The 22,481-nt window shown below is 43.7% G+C and overlaps 1 long non-coding RNA gene across 1 annotated transcript; it reads left to right on the top strand.

Annotated features, from left to right (window-relative positions):
- The first annotated feature begins 556 nt into the window (after window positions 1-556).
- LOC117886798 lies at window positions 557-2,690 on the top strand. Its single transcript, XR_004648053.1, has 3 exons — window positions 557-820; window positions 931-962; window positions 1,987-2,690. It is a non-coding gene; the product is annotated as an uncharacterized LOC117886798 (long non-coding RNA).
- Window positions 2,691-22,481: the final 19,791 nt, after the last annotated feature.

Genomic DNA, 22,481 nt, shown 5'->3' with positions numbered 1-22,481 from the left:
GATAACCCTATTTGTATCCCAAAGAAAATCTTTTCCATCAGCAATGTCTAATGTGTCTATATTTTTTATTACTCACTTAGCATATAAAGGAATATTCCTTGCAGCTGAGCCCCTAAGAGATTTTGGTGGAGATTTTCTGTTCTTATATTACTTTTTATTTAAAAGCGCTTCATTACTTTCTTAAGTATAGAGCAACAGAGGGGCCTGTGGCACCTTTGAGACTAACAGAAGTATTGGGAGCATAAGCTTTCGTGGGTAAGAACCTCACTTCTTCAGATGCAAGTAATGGAAATCTCTAGAGGCAGGTATATATCAGTGTGGAGATAACGAGGTTAGTTCAATCAGGGAGGGTTAGGTGCTCTGCTAGCAGTTGAGGTGTGAACACCAAGGGAGGAGAAACTGTTTCTGTAGTTGGATAGCCATTCACAGTCTTTGTTTAATCCTGATCTGATGGTGTCAAATTTGCAAATGAACTAGGTGAAAGGTGCCACAGGACCCTCTGTTGCTTTTTACAGATTCAGACTAACACGGCTACCCCTCTGATTCTTAAGTATAGGACTCTCTCTGCAGCTAGTGCTCTCAGCAGCTGCTAGGTTTACTAGTGCAATGTAATGGATGCTAAATTTACCATGAGCAAGATATTTCCAGTTTGAACCACCTTTGATTAACTGGCACAACAGTAATTTAAAATGTTCATGGCTGCCTTCCCTCTCAGTGTTTCACCAGCATTCGTGGGCATGGAATTTTATGTTCTGCAAAGCCCTTGGCGATGAAAAGAGAAAATACAGTGCAATTAAATACACCCCTGAAAGGACAAGAGGTCAGTGTAAAAGACTTATAATATCAGCTGCACAACGATTATAGCCCTCATCCAGGAAGATCTCAATTTTAGTTGTAACTAAGCCTTCTGTTTTGCTGTGTCTGTTACAGACCTCACGATTCACAGACTGCTCGGAAATTGGGTAAGTGTTTTTTTTACCCACACTTGAGAAACCACTTTTTAAATGTATGGTTGGAAAGTCTGGCTTGTACAGCAGACCACACAGTCATTCTCCCAGTGAAATTCAATGCCTTTGGTTTATTTTGTTTTACCTAAGACACCGCTGAAGCAAAAATGGTTTTGGAGGAGATAAATCTCTTTCCATCCATGTTTATGATTTTTAACAGTTTATTGACAATCCTTTCTGTGCCTCCTGAACTGACTCTGCTCCTCTGTTTCCTGCACTATTCTTCCCACAGAAAATAAGGCAAAGGCCCCTTTCAAAGAACAAGCGATTGGATATGCAATTTCATAGTCTTGCGACTCTGGGTGTCCTTACTGGCTGTATTCGATAAGTGATCCAGACAGCCAAGAATGATTTACTGCTAGTCTCAGTTTCCCCTTGCACTAGGATTACAGTCTGGGAGGCTTTTCAACAGCGTATTCCCAACCCCATTTTTAATCAGTCTTTCACCCAGATTGGCCAAGAAAAAAGTAGTAAAATCAGAAGGAACGCTGGCATCTGTTATGTGACTCGGAACAGAACAGAGTTTGTCTCCGTTCCATTTTCTGCAGCTCTAATTTTTTGGTGACCACACACAAATGGTTCTAATCAGCTTCCAAAAGGTTGTCAGTTTAAAATGTTTGCTCTTTGCATTCTTCTAAGAATTACTTGTAACTTCCAATGTCCCTTTTCCCCTTCACATCTGAAAGCAAAGAGGATGTTGAAAAAATGGACAATTTCTTTTCTTTTTTCCCCTTTTGTTTCCTGACCAATTTCAGTTTTCCATTAGCTGAACACTCCTATTGAGGGGTGTTATGCAATGTAAGTGCAGCGGATATGGAAACCTCTTTATTATGCTTGGAATGTCAATTTGGACATTTGTTTTAGTTGGACCATGCGAAACATGTTCAAGGCAAGCACAAGCCAGCAGTTTGCTTCTTTAATGATCCTCTGCTAATGGGGTTGGAGCTGTCAGTCAGTGATACATGCTTCTTGATCGCAGGTGAATTCAGGTGCTCATCAGTTTGGGGCCAATTGGAAGCTGACAATGCCCTTGTCAATCAAGCCCCCAAGAGACATGGATGAGATACATCTTTTGGTACTTAAGAGGCAGCATCCTTCAATCATAGTGCCATTGCATAAGACGCCATTAGAGGTCTTTTATTTTAAGATGACATCTAAAGTCTAAAATGGTAAGAAAAACATAAAGCTTCAAAGAAAGAAAGAAACTTGGTAGCCATTGTGACTTATCGCTGTGAGAGAGCAGATGTATTACTGAAGAAAAGAAGAGACTAAATGCCCAGCAATCAAATGCATGCCTCTTTTCCAACAATATTTTCTTTTTGCTATAGTATCTACAGTGAAATATATTCCTTTATAAAAACAAAAACAAGCACTTGGCACAGGCCTGTCCAATCACACATTTTGCACAAGGCCAGGCCAAGATGGAAAAATATTAAGTGTATTTTTCCTGAAGTTTTCCATATTTTTTGCAGTGTGAAAACAAATGTGAGATGCTCAGATTTTTTTGGATACATTTCAGCAGCATGCCACAAGAATGCCATCTAGCCAAAGAAACTCTAAAGTGCCGTCTTTCTGTATTGTAAACCACAATACATTCATATTTCTGACATAAGAAAGAACACTACATAAGCAACTTCAGCTCTTAGGAAAACTCTTAGGAGCCTCCACAGAAAGGCTGCACGAACACCCCATGGCCTGTGGAGGAAGATTTGTTCTCCTTATCTCCCTGTATATTTAGGCTCTGCTCTTGCAAACACCTTTACACGGAACTACTCATGGGCCTGACCTACAGCCCATTGAAGTCAATGAAAAGCATTTCATTGACTTCAGTGAGCTTTGGATCAGGACCCATGGGTGAAATTCTGGCCTCAATGAAGCTCCTATTGACATCAGTAGGGCCAGGATTTCACCCCATGTTCATTAAGTTATTTACTTTTGTATTTGAAGAATTAGAGCCCTACACAAAGCACCCAACCTATGTGTGTAAGCTCAGCATGTGGTCAGGAGTTTGGCCTTAGAGTTAAACTGAAAACACGTCTTTCAAAGACCTTTCCCTTCTTTTTCATTACATAAGTGAGACTAAAAAGAAGCAAAACTTCTTTGTCAAACTGAGAGTCGTAACCATGCTGTGTAGAAAAAATATGACTGATGCCTTCCCTGGCTGTACCAAATCCTTCTGAGGAGTGAAGACATGGTTGAGTCTCAGGAGGACTTCTTGAGATCAGGGTCCAGAGTGCGAATAAAAGCCAGTTTAAAAAAAAAATCAAGCCATGTATGATGATATTAGGGGAAAATCCTGTTGTGCCAACTTGTTAGCCAAGCGTTCTGGATGGAAATGAATTTCAACCCTAGCGAAGGCCATTAGCACAGTATCTGAGCTCCTCACAAGGTTGATTGTATTTATCTTCACAACACCCCTGTGAGGTAGGGAAGTGCTGTTTACCCCCATTTTACAGATGGGGAGGCAGGGTGCACAAACTTAGGGCTTGTCGCAAAGCCTAACTTATAGATGCCTAGAAAATCACAGGGAGACACTGTGATCCACAAAGCCTGAGTTAGATGCCTCATGAGAGATAGGCGCCTTCAACTGCAGTTCACAAAAGCCAGCATGTTAGGTGGGGCGCCTCCTACGCTAACCAATGAGAGATGCCAAAAAGAAGGGTGTGTGCTAAGGCCCACCCCTCTCATGGTGATTGGCACCTAAGCCCAGGCTTCAGGGAGGTATCTCTCTCTGCTATCACAGCCGGGAGATAGGCACCTATGCTGCTTTTGCGGGGAGTGGAACCCCATCTCCCTCTCATAACTTTTAGCTCAGTGCTTGTCCTGGTTCAAATCTCCCCTCTGTCTCAGGGAGAGAAGGAATTTGAATAGGAATCTGCCACCTCTTAGGTGTGTGCCCTAACTACTCGGCTATGGGATATTCTGATGAGGGGCTTCCTCAGTCTCTTTTGTTGACAATGTTCTACTGTGGCTAAATAAATAAAAAGTCATGGAAGTGGGGGGGGGAGGGTTCTAACCACAGTCTGTAGAGTCATGCTTTCTCTTTGGCCCAAACGAGTCTTGAAGCTGTTCAAGTGTGGAGTGAGAGAAGGATTTAGGCACCTAAGCACTTTTGTGACTCCAGCCCGAAAAGATTAAGTGACTTGCCCAAGGTCAGGCAGGTCATTGCACAGCGGAGACTTGAACCCAGGTTTTCCAACCTCTGATTCTGGCCTCTGCTGCTCACGTACTGAACAATTTCTCAAGAAGTGGGGATTTTTCAGGGGAAAATTCATACAGGGAGGAAATATTTTAAATGGAAAGAATGAGGCCTGCCTGGGTGCAAAAGATGTCTCTTACTTCAGATTTCTTTGGGAGAGCATGATTTTTGTAAAAGAATGGGTTTGCATATCTCATTGATTAATGTGTACCCTGCACCTACAGAAATGAGGAGGCCTTGGTGATCCAAAACGGTGATCCTTAATACTGGATCCTGATACCCCAGTGATTGAGCAAATAGATTAGATAGATCAAACTGCATGTGTTAATGTCCAAAGAAATCCAGTTACATTTTAAAAGCATCCAATAATGGGCTAATTATGTCATATTGGGTAGCTCATGCTCATCTCCAGAGCATACAAAGAAACATAAAAGGGCAATACTGGGTGGAACGTCATTGAAGTACTGATTATAATGATGTTCAACATCTCCCCAAGACACTGCATGTTATTGCTCGATAAATATTTTTTCAGCTGTTTTTGTGCAGAGGTGACAATGAGTGGCTGATAACACCACATAATAGTGGTAACTCTATGGGGTTTTATTGAGGGTTATCCCAGGAATACATCCTAGCACATGCTTCCTACAGAGAGGTGACAGCATGAGTTTCGAATCAACCACCTGAGTTTAGCCAAGTTCAGCAGAAATTATTCCTCCTCAATACACCAGCCAGTATAAATCAGACTAGCGCCACTGAGACCAATCAAGCTGTGCTGATTAATGTCTACTGGAGATCTAGCCCTTAATGTGGGGATGAGCAAACAGTATATAGACTAATCCCATTGTGTCAGAGCTGCCCATGTACCATAGCTGTGTTTTCTGATGTCCTTAAGAGAAGAACCATACTTAAGAGATAATAGTTCCCAGAATGTTATCGTGTATGAGATGACAAGATAGCACATACTCCTTAAGTAGCAACAAGATTGTTGAACTTTTCCATACTGGGACCCCCTTTTCCCTACTGGACAGCCTATTCCCATCTAGCTGGGATCTAGCTTTAATTCCTCAACCCCCCTCATTTGGTAATAAGGCAAAGGAAGGCTGGTCATGACCCCCTGATTTGTGACCTGCTGTGATGTTTTGGGGATCATTCAGACCAGTAAGGGGTTCTGTCACCACTTGGGTGCTTTTATGCTGTGCAGCTTTGGTTCAAAGCCCTGACACCAGTAGCCTGCCAACAAGCCTAGTTTCTCCTTGCATGGTGTCTCCAACAGCCCTTCCAGTTCTCAGAGTCCCCAGCTCCATCCACCCCAAGTTCTTAATTACCGGACACTCAGACTTTCTCCTCTGCTTCATCACCCCGCCCCCCCAAGGCATGAAACCAGTCCCCAGACACCTGCTTGGTGTAAGAACAAACACATTTATTTAATAGAAAAACCACAGACCCAAAGATAAAATAGCGAGGGAGAGCAAATATATGCCAGTCACGCAGTAAATAAATATATAGATGCAACCCTCAGGCTTTACACTTCTATATTAGATAAAATCCCTGCTCTAACACAAGTTACTGATTTCCTTTGAAGAGTTTCCCTGCTTGGCCTCTGCCATAGCAGCATTTCACCGACAGCACCCGCCAAGCTACTGTCCCTCCGGGCAGGTCTACACTACAAACACTGCATTGGTGCAGCTGCGCTGCTGAAGCAGTTTCATGAAGATGCTCTAAGCCAGTGTTTCTCAAACTGGGGTTGCCGCTTGTGCAGGGAAAGTCCCTGGAGGGCCGGGCCGGTTTGTTTACCTGCCCCGTCTACAAGTCCGGCTGATCACGGCTCCCACTGGCTGCGGTTCGCTGCTCCAGGCCAATGAGAGCTGCTGGAAGCGACACGGGCCGAGGAACTTACTGGCCGCCACTTCTAGCAGCTCCCATTGGCCTGCAGTGGTGAACCACAGCCAGTGGGAGCTGCGATCGGCCGGACCTGCGGACGGGGCAGGTAAACAAACCAGCCCGGCCCGCCAGGGGCTTTCCCTACACAAGCGGCAACCCCAGTTTGAGAAATACTGCTCTAAGGCAATGGTAGAGAGTTCTCCCGTCAGCTTACTTACTCCTTCTCCACGAGAGGCAGTAGATATGGTGACAGGAGAAGCTTTCCCACCGACATAGTGCTGTCTACATGTCAGGGTTAAGGTCAGTATAACTACGTCACTATATGAGCACTTTGGTTAAACCAAAGTAAGTGTGTAGGGTTCACCTGGCCTCAGTTTCTGGATCAAAACCTTAGTTTCAAGCCTCTTTTTAAAAACAGCTTTTTCCTTTTTTGTTTTTTCTCTCCTGCCATGGTGACTCATGGTTCGTCAGGGTAGAGAAATTCTAAGGGATGTTTCAGTGTATTTCCATTAACTCTAATGGCCTATCTTTTATCTGTTCCTGGGTTGTATAAGGCTAGGTGCTTAGAGCTAGTCTCATCTGCTTGAGGGGGCAGCCCCTCCCTACCTGACTGCCCATCACCCTGCTGGGAGGTGGAGGTGAAGCTGCATCAAAGATTATCAGCACAATTTTCTATATACACAAATACTTAACTTCAGAACCATAGCCTATATACATATCTCATAATGATTATTAAGCTTATGATTACCAGCTTTCATAAAAGAGCTTACTCAACATATTTTCAAGTGTCAGAGGGGTAGCTGTGTTAGTCTGAATCTGTAAAAAGCAACAGAGGGTCCTGTGGCACCTTTGAGACTAACAGAAGTACTGGGAGCATAAGCTTTCGTGGGTAAGAACCTCACTTCTTCAGATGCAAGTAATGGAAATCTCCAGAGGCAGGTATATATCAGTGTGGAGATAACGAGGTTAGTTCAATCAGGGAGGGTGAGGTGCTCTGCTAGCAGTTGAGGTGTGAACACCAAGGGAGGAGAAACTGTTTCTGTAGTTGGATAGCCATTCACAGTCTTTGTTTAATCCTGATCTGATGGTGTCAAATTTGCAAATGAACTGGAGCTCAGCAGTTTCTCTTTGGAGTCTGGTCCTGAAGTTTTTTTGCTGTAAGATGGCTACCTTTACATCTGCTATTGTGTGGCCAGGGAGGTTGAAGTGTTCTCCTACAGGTTTTTGTATATTGCCATTCCTGATATCTGACTTGTGTCCAGTGTCCTGAGTAGATGGTGCAGTTTCTTAGTGTATTCCTCAGTGGGATCTGAGGAAAGCGGCCTGTAGAATTTGGTATTGGAGAGTTGTCTGGCAGCCTCCTTCTGGTAGTCAGACCTGTTCATGATGACAACAGCACCTCCTTTATCAGCCTTTTTGATGATAATGTCAGGGTGGTTTCTGGAAGTGAAGTGAGGTTCTTACCCACGAAAGCTTATGCTCCCAGTACTTCTGTTAGTCTCAAAGGTGCCACAGGACCCTCTGTTGCTTTCAACATATTTTGATACACTGTAACTTTGTACACCATCAGTTGGTTCAGTGGCCCATTCTTTGGGGTTCAGACCCCCCTGTTCTCCCCTGGGGATGATTGGACCCTGAGAGACAACAAGGTTTGTAAGGTCTAGGTAAGTACCAGACACCCTATTTCAGTACACAGCCCTGCACGTATGTATATGCACCATTTTAGGTCACGTTTCCCTATTTCCTTGGGGAATATATAAATGATGAATGATAAAATTGGGCTTATGTTTTGAAATTTTGCAATAGTTCCTAACTTTGATATATCGGTGACTGGAGCAGAATTGTTAATTGCGGATAGCAGAAGCTAGAGAATCTAAAACAACTACCTACATGTAATGGAAAAATGGAACTTTGCCCAACAAAGCCAGTAAACGTCTATGTTCCATTGGCATTGTTAAAAGCAATAGGGTAGCATTCCGTTTTTCTTTCTATCTTCCTTTTGGTAATATCTGGCATAAATGCTAGCTTTTCAGAGGCATGTAGCCTGAAAATATTATGCTCTGTTTTCATTATTTTAGGCAAATTTTCTTCTGCTATTTTTAAATAATGTGAATACCAGAGCCTGGGGAATGGCTAAAATTATGTTGCCTTTTTTTAGCAGTAACTAAAAGAAAGTAACTAAAAGAACTTGAAGATATATTAGTATGTTACTGGTGCCAGCAGTTTGTATGTAGGTTTACAGAAGCACAGAAATGTAGGGCTGGAAGGGATCTCAAGAGGTCATCTAGTTCAGCCCCCTGCACTGAGGTACAGTCATCTATACCTCAATCATCCTTGACAGGTGTTTGTCTACCTCATTCTTTAAAACCTCCAGTGACAAGGATTCCATAGCTTCCTTTGCTAACCTATTTAAGTACTTAACTATTCTTATAGTTAGGTAGTTTTCTCAAATATCTAACCTAAACTTCCTTTGTTGCAGATTAAGCCCATTACTTCTCGTCCGACCTTCAGAAGACATGGAGAAAAAAAATATCACTGTCCTGTGTATAACAGTCTTTAACATATTTGAAGACTATTATCAGGTCCCCCCTCAATCTTCTTTTCTCCAGACTAAACATGCCCAGTTTTTTAATCTTTCCTCAGTGGTCAGATTTTCTAAACCGCTTGTCACACTCATTGCTCTCCTCTGGACTCTCTCCAATTTCTCCACATCTTTCTTAAAGTGTGGTGCCCAAAACTGGACAGTACTCCAGCTGAGATCTCACCGTGCCAAATGGAGCGGAACAATGACTGTCCAACTCTTCCATATGACACCCCTGTTAATACACCCCAGAACATCAGCCTTTTTTGCAATTACATCATATTGTTGGTGCATATACAATTTGTGAGCCACTATAACCCCCAGATCCTTTTCAGTAGCACTACCACCTGGCCAGTTATTCCTTACTTTGTAGTTATGCATTTGTATTTTTCTTCCTGAGTGTAGTACTTTGCACTTGTCTTTATTGTTTGCCCTCTGGTTTTATGGGCGCATAATACTGTAATAACATGTAGCATTTACCCAGTGTTTTACATGTTCACAGTGGTGTGAAATTAATGTGTGTTGTGGGTGAATATTATTCCCCATTTTACAGATTGGGAAACTGTGGCAGAGACAAGGCTCATTATTTGTTGTTTCGGTACATAATATATTTAACAGTGAAAGCTAAGATAAGGGGAAGAAATAAGAGTGAAGGAGAAAAAAATTCCAGAATGCTGAAGGTCCCGGTGAGTGAATGCAATTGCTAAAGAGAAAAGACTTAATATTCTGGAACCTTTTAGTGTTGGCTAGAAAATAGGTATGCATAAATGCTGCATAAAACCAGCATTAAGTGTTTGCACTCTGTACCATTTATTCCTCTCCCGAAGAGGAGTAATATGTGCTGGATGAAGGTACACATGTCTGTGTCGGGGCACAGACACACGGACTGCTAAACGTCTGCAGTCTGGAATACGTCTCCATTCCAGAGGACCTGCAGAGCAGCTTCTCTGTTGCTTTTAGGGGAACCCTTGTTGGGCGTAGGGAACTTTTCCCTGCACTCTCTCTAGCTGTGTCTTTGACATTATACCCATTAGTGCAACTTGCAGCCAAAAATCAGGCAAAAATCTGTAACAAAAATGACTGTCTCCTCCATTCTTTTGCCTATGTTCAAAAATTCCCATGACACTCACAAAAGGAATCTGTTTCAAAAGCCTTACAAGGATGACAAAAGACTTGTGTCTATTTATTGTACTTATAGGGACCCCGTCTTACCCTAATATCTGACCAGCTCACAACATTTAATGTATTTATCCTCAGAACTGCCCTGTGAGGTAGGGCAGTACTGTTATTCCCCTTGTATAGTTGGGGAACTGAGGCATGGAGAGACTAAATGACCAGCCCAAGATCACCCAAGTCTGTGACAGAGCAGGGAATTGAACTCAGTTTCTGAGTTCTAAGCTGAGTCTCTATTTGTGATCAAGTGGGCCCAAAGCACCGAACCAACCTTCCTTCAGCCCCATGCTACAAGCAGGCGTTAGCAGGACTTAGGTGCCATTGCAAAAATCCTGGGGACCCCGCCATTGTTTCTGAGCTATACCTACTTCCAGGAGCTGCATCACAACCACCCTCCCAGGTTTCTCAACTTCCTTTGGAGACCCTAATGGCATCAATGTTCACCTTATAAACACAACAGTATCCCGGTAGCCTGCCTCTTGATATACATTATAAGCATTGTTATAGACTTTACCCAGACCAAATTCCATCTTCCCTGTCTTTCACCTAGCTCGCCGGTGGGTGAATCTAGATGCTGGCCATAAATCAGTGAAACAGCAGCAGATCGGTATATCATTTCTTCTGGGAGGGAACAAGTAGAACTTTGTTACAAATTCATTCATGGATGAAACAGCCTCTAAGGCTCTAAAACTACTTGTCATTTCCTCATTCCTTGATGCCAGGTCTTCTTGGGCTTCCATGAAGCCTGTGAGAGGCCATTTGTATTACTAGCTCTAAGGTTCTGCATTTCCTGGATCCGAAACACTAATGAAAAATCCTTCCTGATACTTCTCTAGGGGAAAGGCAGTTTCCTCCATCTCCCCATCCCTATCAGCACATCTGATCCAGCCAGTCAGCTGACCTTCTGGACATTTATGTCCTATGACAGATTTACATGAAACATCTGCCTCTTCTTGGTGGGGTGGGTATTTCATAGTTAAAGGCCACGGGCTATCTCAGAACATGAAATGGTTCTTGCTTCTCAGACAACTGTTCACGGTCTCAGGAGGGGAAATAGCAATCAGACCTTTTGCCCTGGCTGACTTATCATACTGCTGCTTCTGCCCGACTTGGGCTTCCTCTAGGGTCTGTTAAGTAAGATCCTTCATCCTGTATAATTATTTCCCCATCCTGATTCTCAATACTGACTTGACAGGGAAGAGCAGTTCAAAGAATACGAATGGTGGATGCCTGTGTTTTTGATCTATGCAGAAGTTGGTATGGGAACTACTTTGAGCTGATACCTAAATTATTTTTGGAGCATATTATTCTTCCTAAGGATCTAGATGAACGGCTTTGGAGATTTATGGGAACGATGTTTATGGTGGCATTCCTATAAGCAGAGACAGGTGAGTTTGACCCTGAGATGTTGCCCTTACACATTGCAAATTGTCAGTTCTTAGGAATGTTGGGATAGCTTTGTTGTTCACACAGGAACCTTTAGTTACACTGAGTTCTACTCCATTGATGTCAGTGGGATTACTCCTTGATGAGATATTAGTAACTGTGATAAGGATATGGCAACCTAGTCCTGATTAGTTGGGGAGGCAGAGGGGTACTAACATGTTAGAAAATACTGGAATTACCTTGCATGATACCTCTTGCATTTATTTATTTTTTACTATTATAGCAGCATGGATGTGCAGGGCACTTTACCAACCAATAAGGAGATGCCGCCAATGATGACAGAGGAAGGGGAGACGGAAATATTTGGGAGGAAAGATAAAAAGCTCACTTTTTTGCCGCATTACGTTTCAGCCCATAGCAGGAGCTCCATAAAGTTGTCAGACAGATACACTGAGGCACGAGATTCCACAGGGGAGCCAGAGCAGGAGTAAATCTGTGACTTATCAGTATAATGGAATTACATTGACTTGTGCCCTTGGGGAATTTGGCCTATTGATTAGTCATCGTCATCTCCCCCTCTCCCCCCCAAGCACTGCAAAGGAGCTAATATTTATTAGCCCATTTTACTGATGAATAAACAAAGATGCAGCGAGGCTAAGCAATTTATCCAAGGTCACCCGGTGAGTCAGGATTAAAACTCAAAAGTCCTAACTCCCACGTAACACCAATCACAACACTGACACAGGGAATGACTAGTGTAAATATTGGAGATAAAACTACCTACGAGGTAGGACTGATATTAGGCCATAGTTACAAAAATACAAAACAAGCATTGGGCTTCCTATTGTCACACAACCATTTGCAGGGGGCACAGCACTGGTACTTTGGCTATGAGAGCTTGTTGCTGTCTATTCTTGAGTGAGAGAGGTTTTCATCATATACAAAAACAAGTTCTTACAGTGCTACTGCCCCACACGTCTACTACAGTGATACTTGCAGTTTGGGGTCTGAGTGTAGTCGACTGTATTTTATTATGAGCAGTATTGTGCCACAAGCCATATTATATATACAGAGTGAAATCCTGGCTTTATTGAAGTAAATTGGTGAAATCCTGTTTCCATATAAGTCAATGGAAGTTTTACTGTAACATCTTGAATCTAAAAAGAGAGGCATTGCTAAAAGTTACCTTAAAATATTCTCTAAAGATCATCACTGAAAGAGTTAACACTTGGAGCCTCCCTTCCCTCATCCCTTGATGTTCTAAACCTTTTCTAACCTACCAGCTTCCCAGAAGTGATTGCCCGCTGTCTGTGAACCAGACTATTTAAGCAGCATGAACCCTCTGAGTTTCAGTCCCTGGGCCTCCCTGCAGTTGTTAAATGGTTCATGTAGTTTGCCAAGCAAAGGGCTGCCTGTGACTAAAAAACTGAGCCGTTTTAATAGCTCTAATATGGCGGGCCAGCAAATGTACCAATGGGGTACAGTCAGAAACTGGGAAGGGGCAATTTGCAAGTAATTTGGAGTTTCCGCTAGGAACAGGGAGCTCGGTGTGTGAGGAACATGATGACGTCTGACATTTTAGAGGTAAATGGACTAGTCAGTTTTTGTACATTTTCCACTTTGTTGGCAAGTTATTTTCCTGAGAAAACACAATGACCGAAACACCAGTGAAATTTGGTTTCCTTTCCTCCTTAAGGAACATTAATCTCCAGACTGATCATTCTGAATCTGACTTCACACTGAAATTGATGAGAGGTGCTGTTAATTCAAGACTCTTTTATGCTCCCTAACATTATCATGCATGTCTGGAAACACGCTCCTTCTTAGTATATTGTCATGCTCACAACACAAGGCACATTGTCACTTCAAGGGGAGCATTATCTAGTAGTTCAAATCAGATACTGAACTCTTCTTGGTGGCAAATGCAAATAGTTTTAGCTAACCGAGCTATGACAAATTATAGCAGATGTCCCTTGGGCTCTATTCTGGGCTGTTCCACTGACATGCAGTGTAACTCAAAAGGAGTCACTCAGTAGCTCTCTGCCTCAGTTTCCCCCCAATCTGAAAAACAGAGATTGCCTGGGTTACAAGGTTGTTGTGGGGCTTTAAAATTAATATTTGTAAAGCACTTTGAGATCACTCATATCTATAGCTATATAAATGAAATTATATACAGTATAGACTAGATAATAATATAAGTGTAAAGGACTATTTAAAATATAAATCAAAGTATTATTACAAGAAATCTGTTCCAGAGACCCGTGCATGGCTTGGATTCAGTAAAGTATTTGCTGTTAGAATCCTTTCTAGTGAAAAAATGTTTCAACAGCAGCTAGTTAAATATTGTGATTTCATATGGCGCCTTTATTTACAGTGTGTCGTTATCTTTAACAACATCTATTTATAATGATCTTTATGAGATAATAAACAGTGCTATCCTATTAACAGTGACCTCGAAGTTCAGCCAAGAACATGAGGAAGTCTGCCAAAATACCTAGGTGGCCTTTCTTGCAGTCTTGCGGAACACAGCTGACTTTTATTTTTATTTTCAGCTCTAGCAATATTAATACCCAAATAAATATAAATTAGAGGTGTTAAGTGAAATTTATGGATCGTGAAGGTGTGAATCAGATGGCACCAGCAAAGTGTGGATTCAGGTATAGGCTAGGGATGCAAACTGCTCTTGTGTCGCTTTGCCAATACTCTAATCTTGTCTGTAGCATCCCAGGCATTTTATAGCTTTGACGTTTGAAAGAAAATCTATTGGCTTGTCTTCTGGAAAGCTTGGCCTAGGGGAAAAGACAGTTCCTGGTGTAGAGGGAGTTGTTTGTATAGGTGGCTTGGTGGCAGGATGTAGGTTGAGGAAAGACTGGTGATGTAATTAATGCCAAGTTTAACAGACTCCTTGCAGAAGAGGGAAGTCATTGTACCACTATTAATATGACTACTAGTACAACCACATGCTGGGGTTCAGGGGACAGATACAGGCATTGCCAAAGGAGAGGTGGACATTTATGATTCCGAAATGTCATCTGAGTAACGTGTTTTGTGTTCTGCGTTGAGCCCTGTTCACTCCTTGGGTTCTTAAACTGTGTCCTCTGGAGCCCTGCAGTCCTCAGAACTCTCCCTAGCAGTCCACAAAATGAAAGAATTTTGCAAACCAAACGGTGTGGGAGTCTGGAAAGAGGAAAGGATGCTTGAGAGGTTCTTTCAGTGACAAAGTAGACTGCGGAGTGAAAAGCTGGAGAATGGCTGGTCCAGACAACAGTTCCTGTGTGAAGCGCTGAAATACAAGCTGACCTTCCTGTGCGCCTGACCATCATGTATCATTCCCACAGCCGCTTTTTTATGCCCTGGGCTATAAACAGTCACTTTTATACTAACATCTGTATGAAAAGCTTGCTGTCCTCATTGACCAAGAAAACACCCATCCTAATCCAACAGTGCTGTACGGCATAGAACCAACTGGATTGCACACCCCTGCTCTGAAACTTTCTTCTGCCTTCACCAGATTATTTATTGCTGTGTTCCACACTGGGAGGAAGAGAAGGTTTTACGCAATGTCTTCATATTTAAAAACTAAACAGCTTCTATAAAGGCCTCTTGTCACAGTCTGGGTATTAATGTGTTATGCTTTAAATGGTAACCCACAGCTGAATGCATTCTATGCTATGGATCTGGCTAGCGTATGTGCGATGTTGACACAAATTATGGCATTATGTTGTATATGATATCTGATATTATTTGTATTATAATACCAAGATCAAGGCCCTAGAATGACTCATTCCTGAAGCACTTACATTTAGAGATGTGCGAATAACAGATTTTTCAGATCACTGGCCATTCTGGAAAAAACACGGTTTGGGGTGACCCGAAAATGAACTTTTTTGGCGAATCAAAAATAGTAAATAAAGTCATTTGGGGTTGAATGGACCATTTAAGTTTTACCAAAAGTTAAATGCTTTGTTTAGATTTCAAGAGGTTTTTTTAAAGTTAAAAAAATAAATAAAATCTGAAGAACATTTCCAAAACAAAAGGTTGTTTTGAATCAAAAAGGATTGAAATAAAACATTAAATTTTTTCTTTTAACATCAACAATTTGGCAAAACCAACATGAATTCACAAAATTTTCAGTGTTGCTGAATATGCATTTTTCGCTGGACAAAAGTTTCACCTCAAAAATTTCACTTAGATCTACCTACACTGCAAATAGATAAGACAAGATGGTGTTATCCTAATTTTACAGATGAAGAACTGAATCAAAGAGACGTTAAATGACTTACCCGTGGTCACACAGGAAGTCCACTGCAGGAGCAGGAAGCTAACCCACTTATACTTTTTGCTCTATTTAAATTAGCTAAACCTTCACATCTTCATTGATACAATACAGGGTCCGAAGAGAGCCTTAAACCCTACATACCCTGTGTAGCCCATGCTTACTGAATGTGGATGTCTAGACCACACATGGAAGTTAGTGAAAAGCAAACTTGCCTTTTTAGGAATACCTGGCATACCAGGCTTCCCAATTGCCTATTGTAGGAGAGAGAGCGAGAGAGAGAGAGCCTGGATCACTGGGCCTGGTGCAAGACCTGAGGCCTGCACTAAAGGCTATGAACCAAAGTTAGGCCTAGAGCCGGATTTCCAATTAGGCACAGTAGGCACGTGTTTAGGGGCACCTGTGTTCTAGGGGTGCCTTACCTCTCTAAAACTGTGTGCAACAGAAAGGTCAGCTGTAGATGGGGGGCACTGAAGATGCTATGCCTAGGGGCACGTAAGGTATAAATCCGGCCCTGGTTAGGCCATGTATTAAAGTAGATGTTTACAAATTCACTGTCTAATATATGACCTTGAAAAAGATATTGCTAGTGCTAAACACAGGCACTTTTTAAGAAGCAACAGCTTCTGGATATGTGTGAGAACACACTTCTAATGATTAGCCCAGAGACACCAGATAAGAGAATGTTTTGCCCAAGACACCTGGAGCATGATACAAGGGGAGGTAACAAGCAAATGTCATGAAACACAAAGTGGTACGTAAGTTGAGTGTCTTGGTCTATAAATGCCGGGGTACCTCGCCTTAACCCTTTGTATGGGGGACAGCAGAAATTCCCACTGCCGACAAAGCCATTCTTTGCCACAGGGCACATATGTGTTAGTGTCCCTGTCTCCACAGAACAGGGTGCTAGGACTTTGTGTTGAGGGCAATAAACCTGGCCGAGTGCTTTTGTCACTGCATCGAGTCTGTGGTCTTTCTGGGTAGCACCATCGAGGTCTGCTGAAGCAGCTATCTGCGCAGGGCTGGGACGGCATACAGAGAGAGCACACACCCACATAACTTACAACACCTATATGCACTGAAGCTGCTTCAGTATCAACTTCCTCTAACCAGTTTTTGACAGCTAGGAAAGTTTTCAACATGACTGAGTCAAGCACATCATCTCTCTCCTTGCAGTAGACTCAGACTTTATCAGAGCTGTGTGAATGAAACAGCTCTGCACAGCCATTCGGCCGAAAAGCTCCAAACCCCACAGAGGAAATGGCAACATTCAAACACAGGCGAGCCCACAAGTGAATTACATGCAACACTTGTCCGTCGGTCGTTCTGGTGAATCAGAAGGTGATGCTCTGTCGGCTGCCTCCCCTCTGGGCAGCCCTAACGAGCACTGTGTTGCTAGCAGGGCTGTCTTTCAGGTTAAACCTAAAACTGAAAGTCTGGATACTTGTAGTTCTTAAAAATACCTAGGCAGGGTTTTTTTTTTTTTTTTCTCTACACTTAGGGGGATTTATCCTGCCATAGGCCACAGAGCCACTTTTAAACAGGTACATGGAAAATAGCATTGCCTCCTGGCCATTTTTTGACCAGCGTGGCCACTTTTTCTACTCTCTTGCTGGTTGCTAGACAAGAGATGTAATTTGCTGGGGTTTTTTGTTGCACACTCATAGGGGGTTTCTCATGAGGGCTGAAACTCCTGCGTGGGGGTGGATGTAGGAGCTCAGAGGCCAACGGCATCATGCATCAGGCTACTGATGGGGTAGGGCATCCAAGAGAGGAAGAGGAGGGTATGGCAGAGGAGACAAATCTATGCCCTTTCACTCTTAAAAAGGCACTCCTGCAGTTCCTGAATCACACTGACCTGGCCCATTTTCAGTTTGAGTAAGTCTCCCTACCTACAATTCCAACCACAAGATAAGGGCTCTGTCTTTGTTTTTAATTCCAAACTATTTGTAGAATAATGCAGTTAGCTCTGAATGCCTATCCTATACCTATCTCATAGAACTGGAAGGGACCTTAAAAGGTCATCAAGTCCAGCCCTTTGTCTTGCCTTCACTAGCAAGACAAAGTACTGATTTTGTCCCAGACCCCTAAGTGGCCCCCCTCAAGGATTGAACTCACAACCTGGGTTTAGCAGGCCAATGCTCAAACCACTGAGCTATCCTTCCCCGACTGTGCAAGCTGAATTTTGGTGACTGGTGAAATAAGACCTGCATAGCTCGATAGCAAGGTTTGTACTGTGCTTCGGGATCCTTTGGAATAGAAGTTGCTAAGTGATTTGGTATTTTTTATCATGAAGCTTTGAGGTGTATTTTTGATTCTGGTCAATCACTTGGCCTTTCTATATGTTTCCCTGGCAAGCAATGGGGTCCAAATTTATATCCCAGCATAAAAACTTGGACTTCCCACAAGGAAAGTGCAGGAGAAAAAAAAAATCACACCCAAGTTTTTTTCTGTAGAGAAAGCAAAATTATGTTTGCTGTAACATCAGAAATCCAGTGGTGGCAGGGTCAGTACCTCAGTCCATTCCTGCTATGAATAACAACCTGAAAAAATTAATGTGTCAACCTCTTCAGGCCTGAGCTATCTCAAAGCCCTTTGATCCCTTAACTCATGACTGCTGGCCATCAAAAGTGTTTTCTCTCCATATTTTCCCTCGACAGGTTCAAAGGAAAATCAATTAAATTATTAAAACTTGAATTGCTTTCCTGTATGAAATTATCACCTATAAAAAGATACCTTTAATTGGGCACTGTAAAGATCTAAATTACCTCCCCTCTCACACCTCTGAAATCCGACTTGAAGCATGAATCCATTTGGGGATGAGAGCAATTTTAATGTGGCTGAAATTATAGTTTCATTTTCTTCCCAGTGGTATCTATTTATTTATTTTATTTTTTACCACAGTCCAGCTGAAGGCTAACACTTGACTTTAATGACTGCCGAGGAAAACATATTAGTGGGGTGATATATTGTATCTCTTTACTTAACAGCTGTGCTTTCCCTAGTTCAAAAGAAAATGAGGTCTCAAGGAGAGACGAGTGTTGTTAAGAAAATACAGGTTGACTTCAGAACAATGGTATGTACCCTGAAGGTTGCTTTCCAGGTCACAGAGCAAGAGAGGGGCTGGGGATATGCAAATGATCTACCCTGGAATAAAGGGGTAAACAGTCCTTGATCCATATGCTGAATTCCCTCTGGTATCTACGAGAGTTAGTTCAGCATGAATGGCTAGCGGCACCGAGGATCTGCTTCTGAACCATTGAACTAATGGGACTTTTTCCATTGATCGCAATGGGAGCTGGATGAGGACATACATCTCTAAATTCTGGAGTTTTCCCTCAGTCTTGCCTAGTCCAACTATTTTGCACATAACTGTATAGTCTGAGAGTCAAAGATTAATAGATCTAAAGGCCAGAAGGGACCATTTTGATCCTCTAGCCTGAGCAACAGAAGCCAAAGAGCCTCACCCAATTATCTCTGCATCAGGACAAGAATTTCTGATTGAGCTGTAGCATATCTTTTAGAAAAATGTGTAGGCCTCATCTACAATGATGGAGAATCCATCACAACCCTCAGTAAGTTGTGAATCTTGGTTGTAAGGAAGAAAGAAACTCAGCATGTATAATACTGTAGGTCACACTTTATATAAATGGTCCATTTCTAAATAGTTTATAAAGGGTGAATAAATATGTGTTTATTTGTTTGTATTGAATAGCTGTTTTAATAAATGGTATATCAATGGTTATTGATTGTTATGGAGTCCAGCAAGCTGCTTATAACCATCTATAATACTGTAATGATCAGTGCAGACAATAGCTCCACCAATAGGTAGTGCAGTATCTCTATTTTAGGATAAGCTGTTGTCTTGATATAATGTTTTGTTGTGATTGGTTGGGTAGAAAGTACAAGAAGGAAGTTAAGTCCTACCTATGTGTGCTGGAGTTGTTACCTGCCGTGTTCCAAATACCTTGTACTGATGTGCTTATAACACTTCTACAACACATGCTACTCATGTGTATTGTAACAGGGTCAGGACTCACCACCATTGGCACTTCCTGCTGGTTGCTCTGGGAATTAGCTCTGGTCAGCTGTGGAGTGCCCTCTGCATGTGGTGTCTCCCCCATTGTCTGCTTTGCTGATTTGGGAACCACCTTGTTCCCTGATTGGCGGTGTCTGCTTCAGGACACTGCCCTCCGGCAGCACCCACTACTCCATTCTTACCCACTTCCGGGGAGGAGAATGGAGGAACGGGACGTAACGGCAGTCCTTCAGCTTGCACCTGCTTCAGTGGCCAAGCACAACCCCAAAGTCTTGCCCCTCACCTCAGGGCAAGTTGCAGTGTGTCTCGGCCACACCTCTCTGTGGTCAGGTGCAGTGCAGGGGGGGGACACCCAGGCCCACATGCTACTCTGGGTCCCAACCCAGGGACCCTCCAGTAGCAGCCTCCCTCTGCCCTCCTTCTCTCCCCTCTTGTCCACCTATCTTCCCTGGGCCACTTCCCCTTTGGCCCTGTGCACCTTCTCGACCCTTTTTAGTAGGGGCCGCAGCCTGGCAGGTAACTGGGCCGGAGCTCTCCTCTGCTCCCCCAAGCCCGCCCAGCACTGCTGTGTCCAAGGTACTACCTCCTTACCTCAGAAGCCAGTCCTCCTCCCTTGCTAGTCAGGGAGTGACTCCCTTCTCCCCTGCTAGGCAGCCTTTATATAGGACCAACCCAGCCCTGATTGGCTGCCTCTTTCTTTGCCCTGATTGGCTCTCCACAGGCCTTTGATGATTGGCTGCTGGTCTGTGCAGCCTCTCTGGCCTATTCCAGCCCTTTTTCTCATGGAGTGGGGCAGCTGCCCCACTAAATGTATAATGTTCTTATGAAAGGTAAATAAATTCTTGATAGATTTTATGTCATTTCTAAATGTATTTTTCTCTATAAAATGTGACTGTCTTGTGTATACTTGAAATTTCAGAATGAATTTTTTTTCACTAGTGCTCTATGCTCATTCCCAGAAGAACACATCAAAAGTCGGTGCATTTTTAATTTTTCCTATCGCAGATATTTGGAACATAAATAGATGAACATCCAGGCAAGTCCTGCAGTCAGTATCTCCATAGGAATTTAATTGTGGGGACAAAGCACCTTAGCCTAGACCAGGGCTTCTCAACCTTTTCCTTGCGGAGGCCCCCCCTCCACATGCTATAAAAATGCCAGCGCTCAGTGGGGGGAGCATGGAGCTCTGGGCCAAGGGGACGACCCTGGGGCATAGGAATAATTTTACTTCTATTTTGGGGCGTCAAGGGCTGGCGGGGCTTGAGCCAGCTCCGCACAGCAGAGTCCAGGGCAGGAGCGCCACCTCCGCCCTCTGACTCACTCAGCAGGCCACCCAGCCTGTCTGGGCTGTGGGGGGGATGCAACCAAAAATATAACTGAAAGGGAGGACTCAGTTCAAAAAGTTTGAAAACCGCTCAGGGTGCAGGCAGGGGGTAGCTCAGGACGCAGGCAGGGAGTAGCGAGGGGCTGTGTGCGGGCAGGAGGTAGCTCAGGGCGAAGGCAGAGGGTTGTTAAGGGCTGTGTGCAGGCAGGGGAGTAGCTCAGAGTGCAGGCAGGGAGTAGCTAGGGGCTGTGTGCAGGCAGAGGGGTAGCTCAGGGCTGTATGTGGGCACAGGGGTAGCTCAGGGTGAAAGCAGGGGTAGCAAGGGGCTGTGTGCGGGCAGGAGGTAGCTCAGGGTGCAGGCAGGGGGTAGCTAGGGGATGTGTGCAGGCAGGGAGTAGCTCAGGGTGTATGGGGGGGTAGCGAGGGTCTGTGTGCGGGCAGGGGGGTAGCTCAGAGTGCAGGCAGGTGATTGTTAGGGGCTGTGTGCAGGCAGGGGAGTAGCTCAGGGTGCAGGCAGGGGTGTAGCTCAGGGTGCAGGGAGGGGGGGTAGCTCAGGGTGCAGGCAGGGGGTAGCTAGGGGATGTGTACAGGTCGGGGGGCTCCCAGTGCAGTTCCCAGCTTCGGGGGCGGGGGCGGCGCTGGGGCTTCTGGCTTGTGGGGGGAGGTTTACTAGCTTCAGACCCAGATTGCTCCTGGGTTGCAGCGGGGGGCGCACCGGCTTCAGCCCCGTGCCTCTTCTGGCTTCAGCACTGGGGCTTGGGGCACCAGGTTTCAGCTGCAGGGCTCCGCGGACCCCCTGAAAGGGCTCACGGACCCCCAGGGGGCCACGGACCCCTAGTTGAGAACCACTGGCCTAGTCTACACATAGTTATACCAATACCAAAACTATGTCAGGTAGGGGATAGGATTTTTTTACTGATGTAGTTATACCTGTACGATCCCTAGTGTGGACACAGTTATACCAGTATCAAGGTGCCTCATGCCAGTATAGCTTATTTCCCTTCCTGTGCAATATAAGTTTTAAATTATTAGATAAGAATAACTGTGTCCATTCTAGTAGGAGTTGTACTCATTTAACTATATCAGTACCATTAAAGCAGCGTAGCTTTTTGTGTAGACAAGGCCTTACAGTAACTGGTAATTGCCATACATCATCTCTTTCCATGTTCTGGAATGGAAACAACCTAATGGACAGTGTTACATCAGGAAGGACGGCTCTGTTGCAAGCAGCTGATATGAAGGCATCAGCTCAGTCATTTTGCTTCCTTCCTGCCACTAAGCATGGAGCAGGAAATCTAGGCCACTAGCTCTAAGGGCTTTCCACACCCCCCCTCAAACAAACAAACAAAAAGATAAAAAGGAAGGAAGACGCAAGAAACAAGGATAAGAAGAAGGGAATAAAAGGCAGAGAAAAAGCGTGACTGCCAACTATACGGCTCAACCTCAGATGGAAAACTCCATTCTAGGGCTGTGAACAGGAGGAAGGATATGAATTCCCACTAAGTAACTCTTCTCCTTTCCAAAGATCCCAAGATTTCCAGTGACTTTCTCAAAAAATCCCATTGATGAAGCTTTGCTGAAAAATACCAATGAGAAACAAAACAAAGCAACCTAG

This window comes from Trachemys scripta, chromosome 13 (genome assembly GCF_013100865.1).
Source record: "Trachemys scripta elegans isolate TJP31775 chromosome 13, CAS_Tse_1.0, whole genome shotgun sequence".
NCBI classification, from domain to species: Eukaryota; Metazoa; Chordata; order Testudines; family Emydidae; genus Trachemys; species Trachemys scripta.
Note: the sequence above shows the minus strand (reverse complement) of the source record. Positions and strands in the feature narration are given on the sequence as shown.